This window comes from Ursus americanus, chromosome 14 (assembly GCF_024610735.1).
Source record: "Ursus americanus isolate L20-20 chromosome 14, mUrsAme1.1.p, whole genome shotgun sequence".
Classification (NCBI taxonomy): Eukaryota; Metazoa; Chordata; class Mammalia; order Carnivora; family Ursidae; genus Ursus; species Ursus americanus.
The window spans coordinates 14,344,088-14,358,739 of NC_142140.1; the positions used below are offsets into that span (position 1 = coordinate 14,344,088).

Below are 14,652 nucleotides of genomic sequence, written 5' to 3' on the forward strand. Positions count from 1 at the left end.
ACAGAGCAACAAAGTAACTAATCCAAACTCTTAGTCCTACTTAGGGACAGAATAATTCCTGAATCTCAATTTATTCTTCTCCCAAAGCCTCTCACTATCAATGCTAATTCTTACTCTTTTCCTACTTGTGAGGTTGAACTATTTTTTCATTATTTGTGAGATGGTGGTTTAATACTGCAGCAAATTCTTCCTAACGCACACTGACTGACTGGTTGGTTGGTCCCAAATGTAAATGTGTATTTAAAAATATTGGCTGAAAAATTTATCAAATTCATAAGGGAGTTGAGTATGAAATAGCAGTCCAAGAACAACTGTTTTGCAAATACTTATTCATCCCAGAGTGCCAGTGGGACAAGTGCGATAGGCAGCCATACCTTAAAACGTATGTTTCAAAGTTCTAATTTTTCTGAAGAATTAGGTAAAGGCTTTGTGAATGAGCATGTGACCCCATGCTTTCAATTTCAGAGAAGAATCCTAAATGACAGCGAGCTTAAATTAGATTTGCTGCAGTGAACTGTTGTGCTCCAAGGAAATCAAACTTCTTCAGCTCCAGGCATTCCATGATTCCTTTCTTTCAAGTGTGATCTCCAGATTTGTCCAAAGCTGGAGAAGTGATATACTAGCCACTGGCACTGATTAGTTAATGTGCCCCATTTTATCTTCAAATGTCACTTTGGTGGGGAGGGGGAGCAACCTGATGCAAAAAAAGACTCTGGTTTCAGAACCAGTTAGCTGAATTCTTACAGGTCTCTCTTTAATAGAACCCTGGGCAAAAGTTCAAATGTATGCAATGTCCTTGGAAAATGGCAGAAAGACATCAGCCTTTTATAGAGAACACTAATTGTTGTAAAAGGCACTTTTGTTGTATAATACTTAGATGAATCCTAAGTGTAATTGACCTCAATAACCAGATGTGCAACAGGAAACATATTCTGCCTTAATAATCCACTGTTTACATACAAAGGAGGGGTCATGCAGATTGCTTTCCCTTTATCACTGGATTATAACATTTCCGCATGTATTATTTTAGAGAGATATAATTATGTTTATATGAGAATAGTTAATCATTTTATTTACACATGTGCCTGTAATTATAAGTAACCCCATGCTGATGTCAAGAGGATACTCAGTATAAATAAGCAAGTGTTTCCCAGCAAGCTAGTCACTTCCTCAAGAAACTAAAATCTGGGGGAGGAAAGGCCCTATAACAGGTCGTGGGGAAGTTCAATTTGTATGGGAGTTTTTCCATAAAAAAACAGGAGATTTTAACAAACAACAGAGCAAACAGCACAGTACAGTGTACTATTTACTCAATATGGTGTGTGAGTTTTGGGCAAACCAAGTAATTTCTGGGCATCTCAATTTTCTCATATGAGCAATGAGGAGAACACTGTCTGTCCCCTAATTAGCTATAGGAGAGTTTTAAGTATAAATTACCATCTCCAAAATCACAAGGTAGATGTTAGAAAGTAATTTACCAGCACAATATTAATCAACCCACACCCTCCGAGGAGAGTTGTAATCAAATACACGAAACTGTGTTTTCTTTTTCTAAAGATATTTTCAAGATTGTTGCTAGTGGCCAGTGATAGCAACCTCTCTGAATCCTGTGGGACAAGGCAACTAGAAAGTTGTATGGACCATGGATATCAGAAAAAAAAAGACATCTCCTTTATTATTTTTCTAATTTATTAGAAATCTATTAAAAAAAAAAAGACCAACATTCAAACCTGTATTGCATAAGGGAAACCATTTAAACACTCTCACTTTAAACTTTTAACCCATTAAGTGGGGATAATAATAAATGTGACACAGGTATGTAGTGAGGATTCTTTTTTTTAAATTTAATTTTATTTAAATTCAATTAACATATAGTGTATTATTAGTTTCAAAGAGGTAGAGTTCAGTGATTCATCAGTTGCATATAACACCCAGTGCTCATTACACCATGTGCCCTCCTTATGACCATCACCCAGTTACTCCATCCCCCGCCCACCTCCCCTCCAGCAACCCTCAGTTTGTTTCCTATGGTTAAGATTCTCCGTAGTGAGGATTCTTTTATGTGAAAGCACTCTGAATCATAAGCACATCTGAATCATTATAAGTTGATCATTTTTTTTAAAGATTTTATTTTTATTTATTCGACAGAGATAGAGACAGCCAGCGAGAGAGGGAACACAAGCAGGGGGAGTGGAAGAGGGAGAAGCAGGCTCTCAGCGGAGGAGCCTGATGTGGGGCTCGATCCCATAAGGACGGGATCACACCCTGAGCCGAAGGCAGACGCTTAATCGCTGTGCCACCCAGGCGCCCCGTAAGTTGATCATTTTAAAACTAAAAATAAAAATCATACCCAGTTAACATGCTGTATGGCTATTTAAAAATAAGTTAATTACTTTGATTTCACTGCTTTTGTGACATAAGTGACTTAGTGCTTTAGCAGGAAGATAAGAACAACCTTAAGCATATACTGCAGCATTTCCTAAACTGTGGTCCTTGGAATATTAATTTTTTTGTTAATAGAAGTTGTCTCCCTCCCACCTATCCCGAATTTAAAAGGGTTACATGATCAAATGACTTTGAGAAGCCCTAGATTAAACAAAGCTTAACAGATTTTTAAATTTATCCTTTCAGGTCTTGCAAGAGATTTTTAACATCCCAAGGTTCCTCAAATTCTTTAGAGCATGTTGAAGCACACAAACTTACTTCATCATAAAATCTTCCCCCTCCCCACAATCCCCTCTACACACCTACCGTTTTTCTAAAACATGTCTTAATAGGTCACAAAACCTATGTTGGGAAACCCTGGACTAATGGCAATGACTTCCATTCTAGAAACATTAAGTATAATATAAAGATTATCAACTCTATTGCTTTAGTGTGGGGGGGATTGTTAAGTGACTCTAAACAACAGAAAGCAACAAAATGCTGAATTACAATTGTAATAAGCTTCCCAAAATGTAATAATAACAGTATAACCATTTTCCATGCTGTAGGAAAAGAAACAAACCAGTTGCCAAAACAGTCTCAAATGGATTATGCTAAGGACCGTAACTAATATCAGTTGAACATGTGACCTTTGTAAATACAGTTGAGTCCTAAAGTGAAAAGGTCATTCAAAAAGTCTTGACTGGTACACTGGTGAGGTCATATTGAGTAAATGCTGAGTCCTGTGAAAGGGGGACATCTCTATAAAAGATACCAATTTATTTTTCTTTATAGCAAATGTCACTACCTGTAAATACTGTATTTTTATTTGTCCAGGACAATTAGGAAGGAGCACGAGAAATATAATGTAATGAAAATGGAGACATCAATGCAGGTAAAATGAGTAGTAAAGCTAAAAATTAGCCAATAGATCACTTGTCCTTTATTTTAAAGATATGAAAAATCTGAAGCCTACAAAGGATAAGGTTGGAGAGTCAAAAAAGTGGCAAAGTAGACTACAGATGGTCCCAACTTTTGATGTTTTGACTTTATGATGGTATGAAAGTATGCATTCAGGAGAAATTATACTTCAAAATGTGAATTTGGATCTTTTCCTGGGCTGGCGGGATGCCGTCCTACACTCTCTTGTGATGCTGGGCAGTGGCAGTAGCCACAGTTCCCCGTCAGCCACGCCATCAGGAGGGTCCACGATTGATACGCTTACAACCATTCTGTATTCAGACACCCTTTCTGTTTTTTTGCTTTAAATACAGTATTCAATAAATTACATGAGATATTGAACACTTTATGATAAAATAGGCTTTGTTTCAGATGACTTTGCCCAAATGTAGGCTAATGTAAGTGTTTAGAGAACATTTAAGGTAGACTAGGCTAAGTGATGATGGCTGGCGGGTTAGGTGTACGAAATGCACTGTCTACTGGTGAGGGATTAATTCGGATGTGACCCCATCCTAAGTTGAGGAAGATCTGTATGTAATAATCCTTCTACCTATACTCCCATTCCAGTGCTCCCTTTAGGAAGCAAATAAGAGTTCTTAAAATTTGAAAGAAAGGAGCTAGTACTATTCTATCACTCCATAGATACTCTAGTTTTCCCCTAAGAACTAATGTCTATTTTTATCAGAGCAAAAGATTAATCCATTGGGTTACATGAAATGCTACCAACATTCTGAAAAATAGAGCCAAGTAAATGAAACAAAATAAATTCTCATGTGCTGCAATGAGCAAAAATGTATCCCACTCAGTTTGATCTCCTCAGGGACTTCCATGCAATATTTATACTTATTCAAACTTGACAGATTTCTTTTGATAAGTTTTCACACACTAATTGCTCTGGAAGTGACAGACAGTTCCTGTCCCATTGGCAATTTGTAACAACTCGGTGAACAGATACTTGGAATACAATATTTAATAGATTGTGAAGCGTCTGATGCTTGGTTGAGAAAAATACTGAGACTAGTGATACTTGTTAAGGAAGAAGGAACTAGTGACGGTTTTCTGACTTGTAGCATCCAAATCTACAGGTAATTAACTATAAAACTTCATCCTTACTTGGTTCTTTTTTCCACATCTTTGGGCCAAGAGTGAAGAATGCCGGGTTATTAGTTTTCAAATAAGACATCAATCAAATAATTTTCGAATTTAAGTATTCATTGAGCAAATTCACCCTGTGATCAGAGTCCTTTGGATGGATGCTCTTAACGTGTTCCTGCTGCTAATTTCTTTCTAGTGCGACGTTATGCTTCATGACATTCTGAGTCCCGTCCCAGGGGTAGACAAATGTCAGTTTTCAAAGACGCCTTTCTTAATCCTCAAAGTTTCAAATGTGAAAGGAACCTTAGTATGACCCTGTCAATTTTACAGACCAGGAAACTTAAATCTGGAGAAACTACATGCGTGGATCATAATCACACATTTGGTAAGTGGGTAGTCACAGTATGCAGAAGAGCTGATTCTGTTAGGAACCCATATGTTCCTCTCTGAATTTATTTTGGAGTTAGAAAAGATCAGTTTTCCTTATCTGTAAATTTCCTCATCTGTAAGTGAGGGAGTACAACTAGATGATCTCTAAGTATCTTTCAGCATTAAATTCCACAATTCTCTATGTACAACACTAAATCCAACATTCTGATTTGACAAATGAAGAAAGTGGGGTCCAAAGATACCTAGCAACTTGCTAAGAATCACATAGGTGGTTACTGACAAAATCAGAACTAGAACTTTTTTAATTAAAAAAAACTTCTAAGTAATCTCCACCTCCAATGTGGGGCTCAAACTCACAACCTCAAGACCAAGAATTACACTTTCTACCAACTGAGCCCGCCAGAGCTAGAACTTCACACACACACACACACACACACACACACACACACACACTACACTACACTACAGTTATTTGAATTAAGCTCTGTTGTGTAGAGGAAAGATAGTAGAATTAACAGTCAGGATATCTGGATTCTAGTCCTTATGTTGTAGCCAATTTTTGCTTTGATAAATTATTTAAATAGCATGAGTCTCCTTATTTTTAGATAGTTTTATTAATACCTAGTCTACTTATTGTACAGTGTTGTGAAGTTGAATTTAAACTGAGATGATTCTAAGCAGATAAATGTGAAAAATGTATCTTAAGTAATTCTATAGATAAAATGGGTTAGATGAGTACATCCACTGGTTTACTTCTTGGCCAAATATTTACTAAACACCAACCTTGCACAAAATCACTAAGCTCAGCTCAGCAATGGAAGTGAACACAGGGATTAAAACCTGTGAGTAGTTTGCTTGGGCAAGGGGAAAGAAGGCATAACCCAGTTCCAAGATCCCTGGACTTGTCAAAATATGTAGATTGAGTCTTGGCTCTAGTGCTTATCAGCTAGAAAGTAATTTCTATTTTATTCCTTAGTTTTCTCATCTGAAAAATAGGAATAATAAAAAGAACACTTGCCCTGCCCAGTCACAATGAACATCAAACATGTTTATGTCAACTTTTAAGACTGTGTCTTTGTTTTTGTTTTGCTTATAAACAGATTTATAAGTATTTTGTCTATGAACTTAAGGAAAGGGAGATGTTACAAATTTGAGTAATGTAAGTAATTTCAGAGAAAGTAAGAATGGTACCAGAAAAGGGTAAAGGGCTGGAATAGGACAGATATGTACCTCAATTAAATATGAGACAGACTACTGGGTATTGAATACTTACAATGATGACCATGGCCCTTTACAATGTAGGTTCTGAAATCATGCCTATGGCTGAAAGGACCCCTTAAACAGATGCTTTGTAGTTCAGAGAACTTGGTTTAGACAAGTCTGCAGCATCAAGCAGGACTTCCCGGAGCTCAGAAATCGTTTTTCATGAGTAATTTGTGCTGGGTGGAGCAGGGATGGCATGCATCTGTCAGTTGGAACACCAGTTGCTACTCCTACACCCGTGGCTGACACAGATAATTGACTCTGCCCCACCTCGGTTCACGATCATTGTCAATACAGTGCTTCAGGCAGTTACCTCCAAACAATTGGTGCTGGCACGTAAGGCCAAAACTCTTTACAATCTTTGTAGAACTGATTTAGGAGAAATGAAGTGGTGATCATGTGAGGCAAGGATTGAAAAGCCCTAGTGCTAAATCCCATGCAAACTTGTGGCAAGCACTTCTAAAAATAAGTCCCCTGACTGTTCACTCAGTGTATTCAATGATTATTCAGTTCATGCCCTTTGGTCACTCAGATGTGGCAGTGGAGGGATGGGAGGTAAGATGGAAAAAGGGACATTTTCTACTCAAGTATACAGACTGTGCATATTGCTCTTGTGTATAGCTTACAATCTCTTCCCTTTTATGAGTTACTTCTTGTTTTCTTGCCTCTATTTTATTGGGTTGATGAGGCATTTTTCTAGGGTGTAGATTTTATTTAAAATTTTGTAGGTGAAAGTTAAGGAATATAACTTGAGGGGAATTTAATGCATTGTCTTGATCATAAGCCAAATAAGAGTGTAGGGTGGAATATATATGAAACTCATACAAATCTTAAATGTATAAGGAAAGGCTTCAACAAAATCATGTACTTGTAGCTGATTGCTTCAGGATACGCTCCCAGATTCCCAGGGGGACATGCTGATTCTTCTTTGCTCTCAGAAATATATCAGAAAAAAAGTTTGGGAAATATGGTCTAGGTCTTGTGTCAGCAAACTTTCATACACTAAGGGAAGAATCCATATATTTTTTCAACAGAACAGCATCCTTTTTGTTAGCAATTTCAGACTCTTGAGTAGAGGCTGGGAAGTGATGGCACACAGCATGGATTTAGCTTGTATAAGCGTGTGTGTCTTTTATGGTTTCGCATGCTTTAAAAACAGTAAAAATCAAATAAACATCTCCATATTGGGATTTTCTTACAACTCAAACACAACTCTCAGTTATTAGTTCTCAAGAGGAATTAGAGAGGTACAGCATAGAGTCCACGACACTAATGGTTCCGTAACTTGAGTGACCTCAGAACCACCAGAACGCCTTGTTACACAGAATGCTGTGTCCCATACCAGTTTTCTGATTGGGAAAGTTGGGGTGGGGATCAAGAATGTGAATTTGAAACAAGTTCTCAGGTGCTCCTGCTGCTGCTGGTCTGGAGATCACACTTGAAGAAACACTGCTTTAAAAGACTGAAACACATTAATCTCATTCCCTCAGGGAAACAACTGGCAGAACTGAGTAGCGGCTTCCCATTTAGGAGAGAGCAGGTGGTCTCCATTTTGCCACAGTCTCTACCAATCCCTACTTCTTACCCAGGCCCAGACTGCTGGGCAGGCAATTTAGCTTGTGACCTGTTTTGGAATACAGAAGAAAGCACAAAGAAATGGAATTGACACTTAGTTGCATGCTTTCGTTAGCATGAAAATGGTACTGGAGAATATAAACATGAGCTAATGGAATGAAGGTGGGGGTGATACTGAAACCACACACAATCAACATCAGAGCTTTGTATGATTGTGATCAGCAACGGTCCAGCCCACTCAGCACAGACGAACCGGTAAGGCTAAAGCAGAGAGATGCAGCTTGAATGGACTATGATGGGCAGATAAAAATACTGCTCATTGGAATTAAAGGGTATTTCTTTCAGCTATTTGTTAAAAATTTGGCATTTAAAGAAATCAAAGGTATCACCGTATTTTATGAAGACCTCAAATACAACATCCACTGCTCATTTGTTAAATATTAATTCCTTGAAGCATAGATAGATACCTTCGACAGTCAAGTATAAAATATTTCAGACAATGTGAAAACTGCATAACAGTTAGCGCTATCAAAGTCCAATGACCTATTCCAGAGAGAATGCCACTTTCCCTTGGGTGGGAAGTGAACAGAAGAAAATGAGGTAGAACTGTTTCAGCTTAATATGTATGTCTCCTTCAAACAACGTCTTCTGCCTGATCTCAGATTCTCTCTAGGAATGTTGGGGGAAGGTACTGCTGAGGGAAAGCATATCCAATCAGTTATCCAAATCCTTTGGATTAGAATTTCAAGGGATTTTTTTGTTTCCGTACCCATCTCACCTGTCATTGGCCTAAGAACATCCTGCGGTTTTGTCAACTTTCCAGGACAACCCACATACCACTGCCAGATTAATTTGTCTAAAGAGCAATTTTGGATCACGTTCCTCCTTTCCACACAAGTCCTCTGTGATCTCCACTGCAAACTGGATCAAATAAAATACATCAAGCTAGTAGTCAAGTCCTTCCAAAGCAGGACTTCAAATTATCTAGTTTTAGCTTTCTACTCCTCTCTCCACATAAGTCCATATTCTGGGGGAGTACTCTTCAAACTAGGTTCTGCAAAACATCAGAGGCTGGATACTTTGATTACTTAGTCATACAATACATATCTATTCCCTCTGAAGTCACCTTTAAATGCAAAGATAAGGCATTGTGGGAAGGCCCTGTCCACCTGTCTTGGCTGAAGGCCGGAAGCTCTGTTTTTTTGCTTTTTTGGGATTTGCCCTTCCCCCAAAAATTCTATTTTAAGAAATGTTTGTCCTGCTAAGTAGGGTTGCTTAAGGTACAGTGGAAAAACAGTCACCAATCCCCTAACATGCTCTATGCTTTTCAATTCTCCCTGACTAGGCTTAGGCATTCTCTCTGAGGATTCTCTTCCAACTTCTGCTTATCTCAACCACTACCTTCTCCGAAGAGCCATTTTCCCTCCTGGAAAATATGTGTGGTCTCTCCTCAACAACCAAATGAACATGTGTTTCTTTTTTGCCTCATGGCAACTACACAGTATTTCACATATTAAAATTTTGTTTTTCCTATATTAGAATGGTTCAATTACTTGTCTCTTCTCCAGATAACAGATTTGAGTATTACTTGTGGACAAGAATACAGATGGCAGGGGAACATATGCTTTGTCCCTCCCATTCTGTAATCAACGTAGTGAATATTAGTTGAATTGAATTGGAATTCCAAATGTTACAAGTTTCCTAGAGCAACAATTCATTACTGAACTCCAGGCCACTCCAGGCCAAACCTGTTACTGAGAAAGAAGTTACCTTTAAAGAGGAGAATACAATACTTCCATCAGACCGCTGACTGCAAATCAGAATCACTGAAATTAGAGGAGGACAGAAAATCTATAACATCAGAACTCACATTTTTCAAATCAGAATGCCTAAGCCTTTTCTCTAGAAAAATCTTTCCTTTTTATTTTTTTTATTGAGTCTCTGATGCGGTTTTGCAGAGTTTACAAGATGGCAGTAAAGAAAAAGATGACTAATTCATAGTCTTCCAAATACTTAAGAGAAAGAAAGACTCAGTAAAAGCAGAGAGGTAGGCATGCAGAGATGGCTAGCCCATACAACACAACAGGCTAAATGACATGTGTCAATGAACTAGATGCCGCCTGTGTGACCTGGCCAGAATGCAATTACTCAAAGGTGGCAGTAATCCCTGGACTACAATATTTACTTGTAGGAGGAAGTAAACTTGCTTTTGGCGAGCTAGATTTTTTCTTTTCTTTTTTTTTTTTTTTTAAAGATTTTATTTATTTATTCGACAGAGATAGAGACAGCCAGCGAGAGAGGGAACACAAGCAGGGGGAGTGGGAGAGGAAGAAGCAGGCTCATAGTGGAGGAGCCCAATGTGGGGCTCGATCCCATAACGCCGGGATCACGCCCTGAGCCGAAGGCAGACGCTTAACCGCTGTGCCACCCAGGCGCCCCGGCGAGCTAGATTTTCATATCTACTTTTAAGTAAGGCTTTGTCTTATAAGTACATGAGCAGAACCACAACTTGTTTAATTCTTGACACTTCAAAACACTCTGGTATTCATTATCTCATTTGTTGTCTCTATCAGTTGAAATAAGTAGAATAAAGATTAGTTCCATTGGAGGGACAGGGAAAGTGAGACATAGGAAAATATGTGATCTATTCTAGGACCACAGAGAAAACCAGTGGAATTAGCTTTAGGATTGAAACGGCACTTTGGCAAAGATTCCTCTTCCTATGCTAGAAGCCATTGCAATGGCCTCCTTCAGCTTAAATGAGCCAGTAACAAGGTGGGTGCAGGGGTTATCATGACTGACATTGCCATGGCCTTTGCTGAAATAACTACAGTTGGATATGTGGCAGGGATCACCACCATCTTGTTTGCTTCTGTATGCCACAGCACCTAATCCTGTATGGCACTCAAGAGATGTTCAGAATTTTAGGGAATGAGGTAACCAGTTAAATCTTGAAATATCAGGGTATACAGGTCAGTAGTATATCAACATTTAAAGATATTTTCTAAGAAAGGGCTGCACAAATCATCATTAATAGAATCTGTGCTTTTTGTCACAACATAATTAAAATCTGTCTTATTACTTTAAGCTTAGTAATTTGTGGGGAGAAAGGAAAGAAATACTCAATGTGGGAACTGAAATGCATTCTCAGGAATGATTAAAAATTTTGAGTAAATGGTAGAAAATGTCAGTTAAACTATAATTATTTACATTTTTAAAAGGATTCAAGCCGTAATATGACTAACAGAACAAGTTTTCAAGCAATGTCACCAACTCCCACACAAGTCACTGATACACAGCCTTTTCATTAGATTATTAAACAATTCTACACCCTCCCCAATTAAAGATGTGATTGAAATTCAAATGGATATTTAAATTGTGAGCCTAAATTAACTCTTAATTAAATCTGCCAAGCAAATACTAGTCTTCATTGTAATCCAAGATGTTTTTTCCCACCTCTTCTCTGCATTTTGCCAATGCTGAACTACAAAAGCATTTGGCCTGGTGATCTATTAAAAATAGATCTGTCCTTCCTTAAACGGAAGTATTTATTTTTATTTGTACCTTTAAAAACAACAAAGATATTCACTGACTATAATGGTAAAGTTCTACCTTGAGATGTGGTGGACAGAACCAGAGGAAAATTAATCATCCTTGAGTTTTTCTTCTCTATTTGCTTTGCCAGGAAAGGCAGGTTTATCTTCTTGGCAATACTTCTTCAGTTGGTTCACACAGTACCCTATCATCATTCCTTAAAGGCTGGCCAGGAAGCGGGATGAGTCTTGAGGTAGACCAATCCTATTACCTCATCCCCTAAGGCACAGTGATTGGTTCAAGAAGAGTCATATACACCAACCAGCCAATCAAAATCTTCTAAAATTCAAGTCCCTACAAAAAGGGGCCTTTTCCCCTCAGGTTTGGAGATTCAGGGGCTGTAAAGCAAAGTGCCTTCCGCCCATGTGCAATGTGCTACTGACAAGCTGGTCTGAGAGGATAAAGCTGAGAGTGCTGACAGGCAGAGCAAGCGAGTGCAGGCGGTACCTGAGTTACTTGAGTGAATCAACTGGGAGGGGACATTCTTGTCTTTCATGTAATCGGCTTTTTAAAAAATCAATAAATCTGTTCACTAAAAAAAAAGTCCCTACTGGATACTGAGTTTCTGTCCTCTATGATCAAGTGTCTTGACTAATATAAACCCTTGTCATTTTTCTACTTAGAGGCTTGTCCTACCTCCCCCTCCCTTCAGTTATGTTCTCTTCTCATCATTGTTCGTAAGTCCCATCCGAATGTCCTTTGAAAAATAATTGTATACTAATCTCCCACCCCACTCACTGCCACTTAAAACAGACTCTTAGAAATAGTGGATTCTTACCAATGACCCTTGTATCTCTTTTATGGCAATATAGCAAAGACAGGGGGTGGGAATGGGGAGGCAGCTTTGAGAGAAACTTTCAGAGGAAAATAACATCTGCTAATTACAGTTCTTTATCTGATGTCTAAGTCTGTGTGTGCGTATGTTTAAATTAAATATCCTCATCTAAGGTATTTTAAGAGTATTTTCTATAACCGGTCAAGTATGTACCCTAGTATTTGGAGTTAGACATATCTCTCTGGTCCTGAGGTCTTGCTTTGCCACTTCTGTAAGACCCAGAAAGTTACTTAAATTATCTAAAGGTCAATTTTCTCATCTGAAAATTGGGGATAATAATACACTTTATAGGTGGTTGAGAGGATCAAGGGCAATGCTGTAAGTGAAGTGCCTAATTATAATTAGTACAGTGTCCAGCACATACAAGCTCTCAATGTTAATATTTGTTGTTATTATTGATAAAGCAAAGATTGTAAAAAGAACTGTTTGATGATTTATATATTCGTTCAACTTCACTGAAAAGATCCATTCTAAATCATCCACTTATGTTAACAGACCAGATCAGGGTTTGTGATTAATAAAGCTACAACGACATCTTATCTTAGTAGAGTACTCATTTTTCTGAAATTATTTCCATTTATGTTAATCATTTGATTCATCTCTAGGAGGCAATATCTGTTCTCCAGGAAAGGAAAGTGAGGAACACAGTAAGTTTATTAAAACTTAGTATTAAACAAAACTAACCCCCAAAATTAAATCCTCTGACCATTTGTATAGTGCTAGTATACTTATGCTAATAAGTTGAAGTAGCAAAATCATAACTTAAAACTAATTTGTTCTTTCGCTTTCTAGAAATTGAGGAGGTGGGCAATGATAAACACAGGTATGATAGGTAATAAACAAATGCTGTATTTGGGAAACCTAGCAGTAAAGATGTATTTAGAACTCATACATTACAGATCATAGCCGGGAAGTATCCTAGAGATAATCTATCATTCTCTGTTTTGGAGCAGGGAGGGGTACCTAGGGAGGCATTAACCCTTCTTGGTTTGGTTTGGTTTGGTTTGTAGTTAGCAAGTGATTAGGGCAACACTTGGAATCCACAACCTTGTTTTTATACCTACTGCTCTTTTCTCATATAGAGTAGTAGAAAGGCAGTAGGGGAGGTGGTGTCTTCCATCTCCTTTTGTGATCTTGGCCAAATCACTTAATCTCTCTAAGCCTCAATTTTCTCACATGTAAAGAAGGGATAACCCTCATCTCAGAAGCTTGATGACCAAATAAGACCATATATGTGAAAACGATTTGTAAACGAGAAAACACGAAGCGGAAGGTGAGAAATCATTATCAGACAGGGATTGCAAATAGATTTCAACTTGACTGGGGAGCTCTACCTAATTGGTATTGGCTCTCCAGAATGCTATGTTAGGGTTTTGTAGAAGCAATGAGACTTGAGGGAAAAGGAGACAAAACTGATTTGGGATGACCGCCGTGGGTACCAGAGTGGTGCTGGAGACACATGTAACAAATATGTAGGGCGCTGCCTCTGCATAAGTGAGTAGTGGCTACGACGGGAAGAGGAGAGGCTTGAATGAAGAGGCAGATGTTCTAACATACTTTTTCACCTCTCTGTTCCCATAAAATAAAAAATTCTATGAAATGGATATACTTTACAAAATCTGTGCATTGCCCTGAGACCAAATTAAATAATGTATGCAAGACAGCTCAAGATGCCTTAAAGCAACATCCAGTAGAGACGGATTAATATTATGATAGAGTTAAAAATCACACATACAAACATATCTTACTCAGAGAAAACACCTCCTTTACATGGACGGAAATAAAAGTTAATTACCCCTCTATAATAGTGGCAAAACAATATAAAACTGATGTTCTTAAGTGAATGTTAGTAAAAATACATTTTACCCATCTTCAATTTTGAGCATTTGCCTGTCACTTTAAATTGGCTAAATATTTGACAGATGTTCAATAATTGACACAGCTTATCTTCCTCTCTCAGGCTCTTTTCCTACTCAATCACCAGCATTTCTAGTCGCTATAGCAACTGTAAACATTAATGATTATTCTGACATGCCAAGGGGATTTCAACACATTCTTAAGTTAAAAGTTCCCTCAGGGAAAAAAAAAAGAGTCTATCCATCTCTGGAAAGATGGAAAATATTATATGATTTAAATTCCCAGGTTACTGCATTTATTAGAGTTAAATACACAAATCTGCTTCTATAGTTTCGCATAGGTAATGATTTTTTTTTCTTCCCCCTGACCAACAAAAGGAGGTGTGGGGAATTGAGAAACTCAGCTTTCTTTGATGAAAGAGAACAATAATTTATCTAGATAAATGATAACTAACAGAAGCTGGGGAGGAGTTTTGAAAAAAGGAAACCACCTGAAGTTTTGTGATACAGCACATTGTTTCACAAAGGTTTGGAGGCAGGTTTAAGTACCTCCACTTAAAGCCTCTGTGGTTTCAAGAGTAAAACTGGAATGATGATATCTGTCCTAACCACACATGTCCCCCTAAACTGTAAAATGCACAAAATACATGAGATCATACT

At 38.0% G+C, this 14,652-nt stretch overlaps 1 protein-coding gene across 7 annotated transcripts in view; it reads right to left on the reverse strand.

Moving 5' to 3' along the window:
• Nucleotides 1-14,652, reverse strand: part of CNTN4 (contactin 4) — an 877,388-nt gene that overhangs the window by 175,677 nt on the left and 687,059 nt on the right. The gene's annotated exons all lie outside the window — the stretch shown is intronic.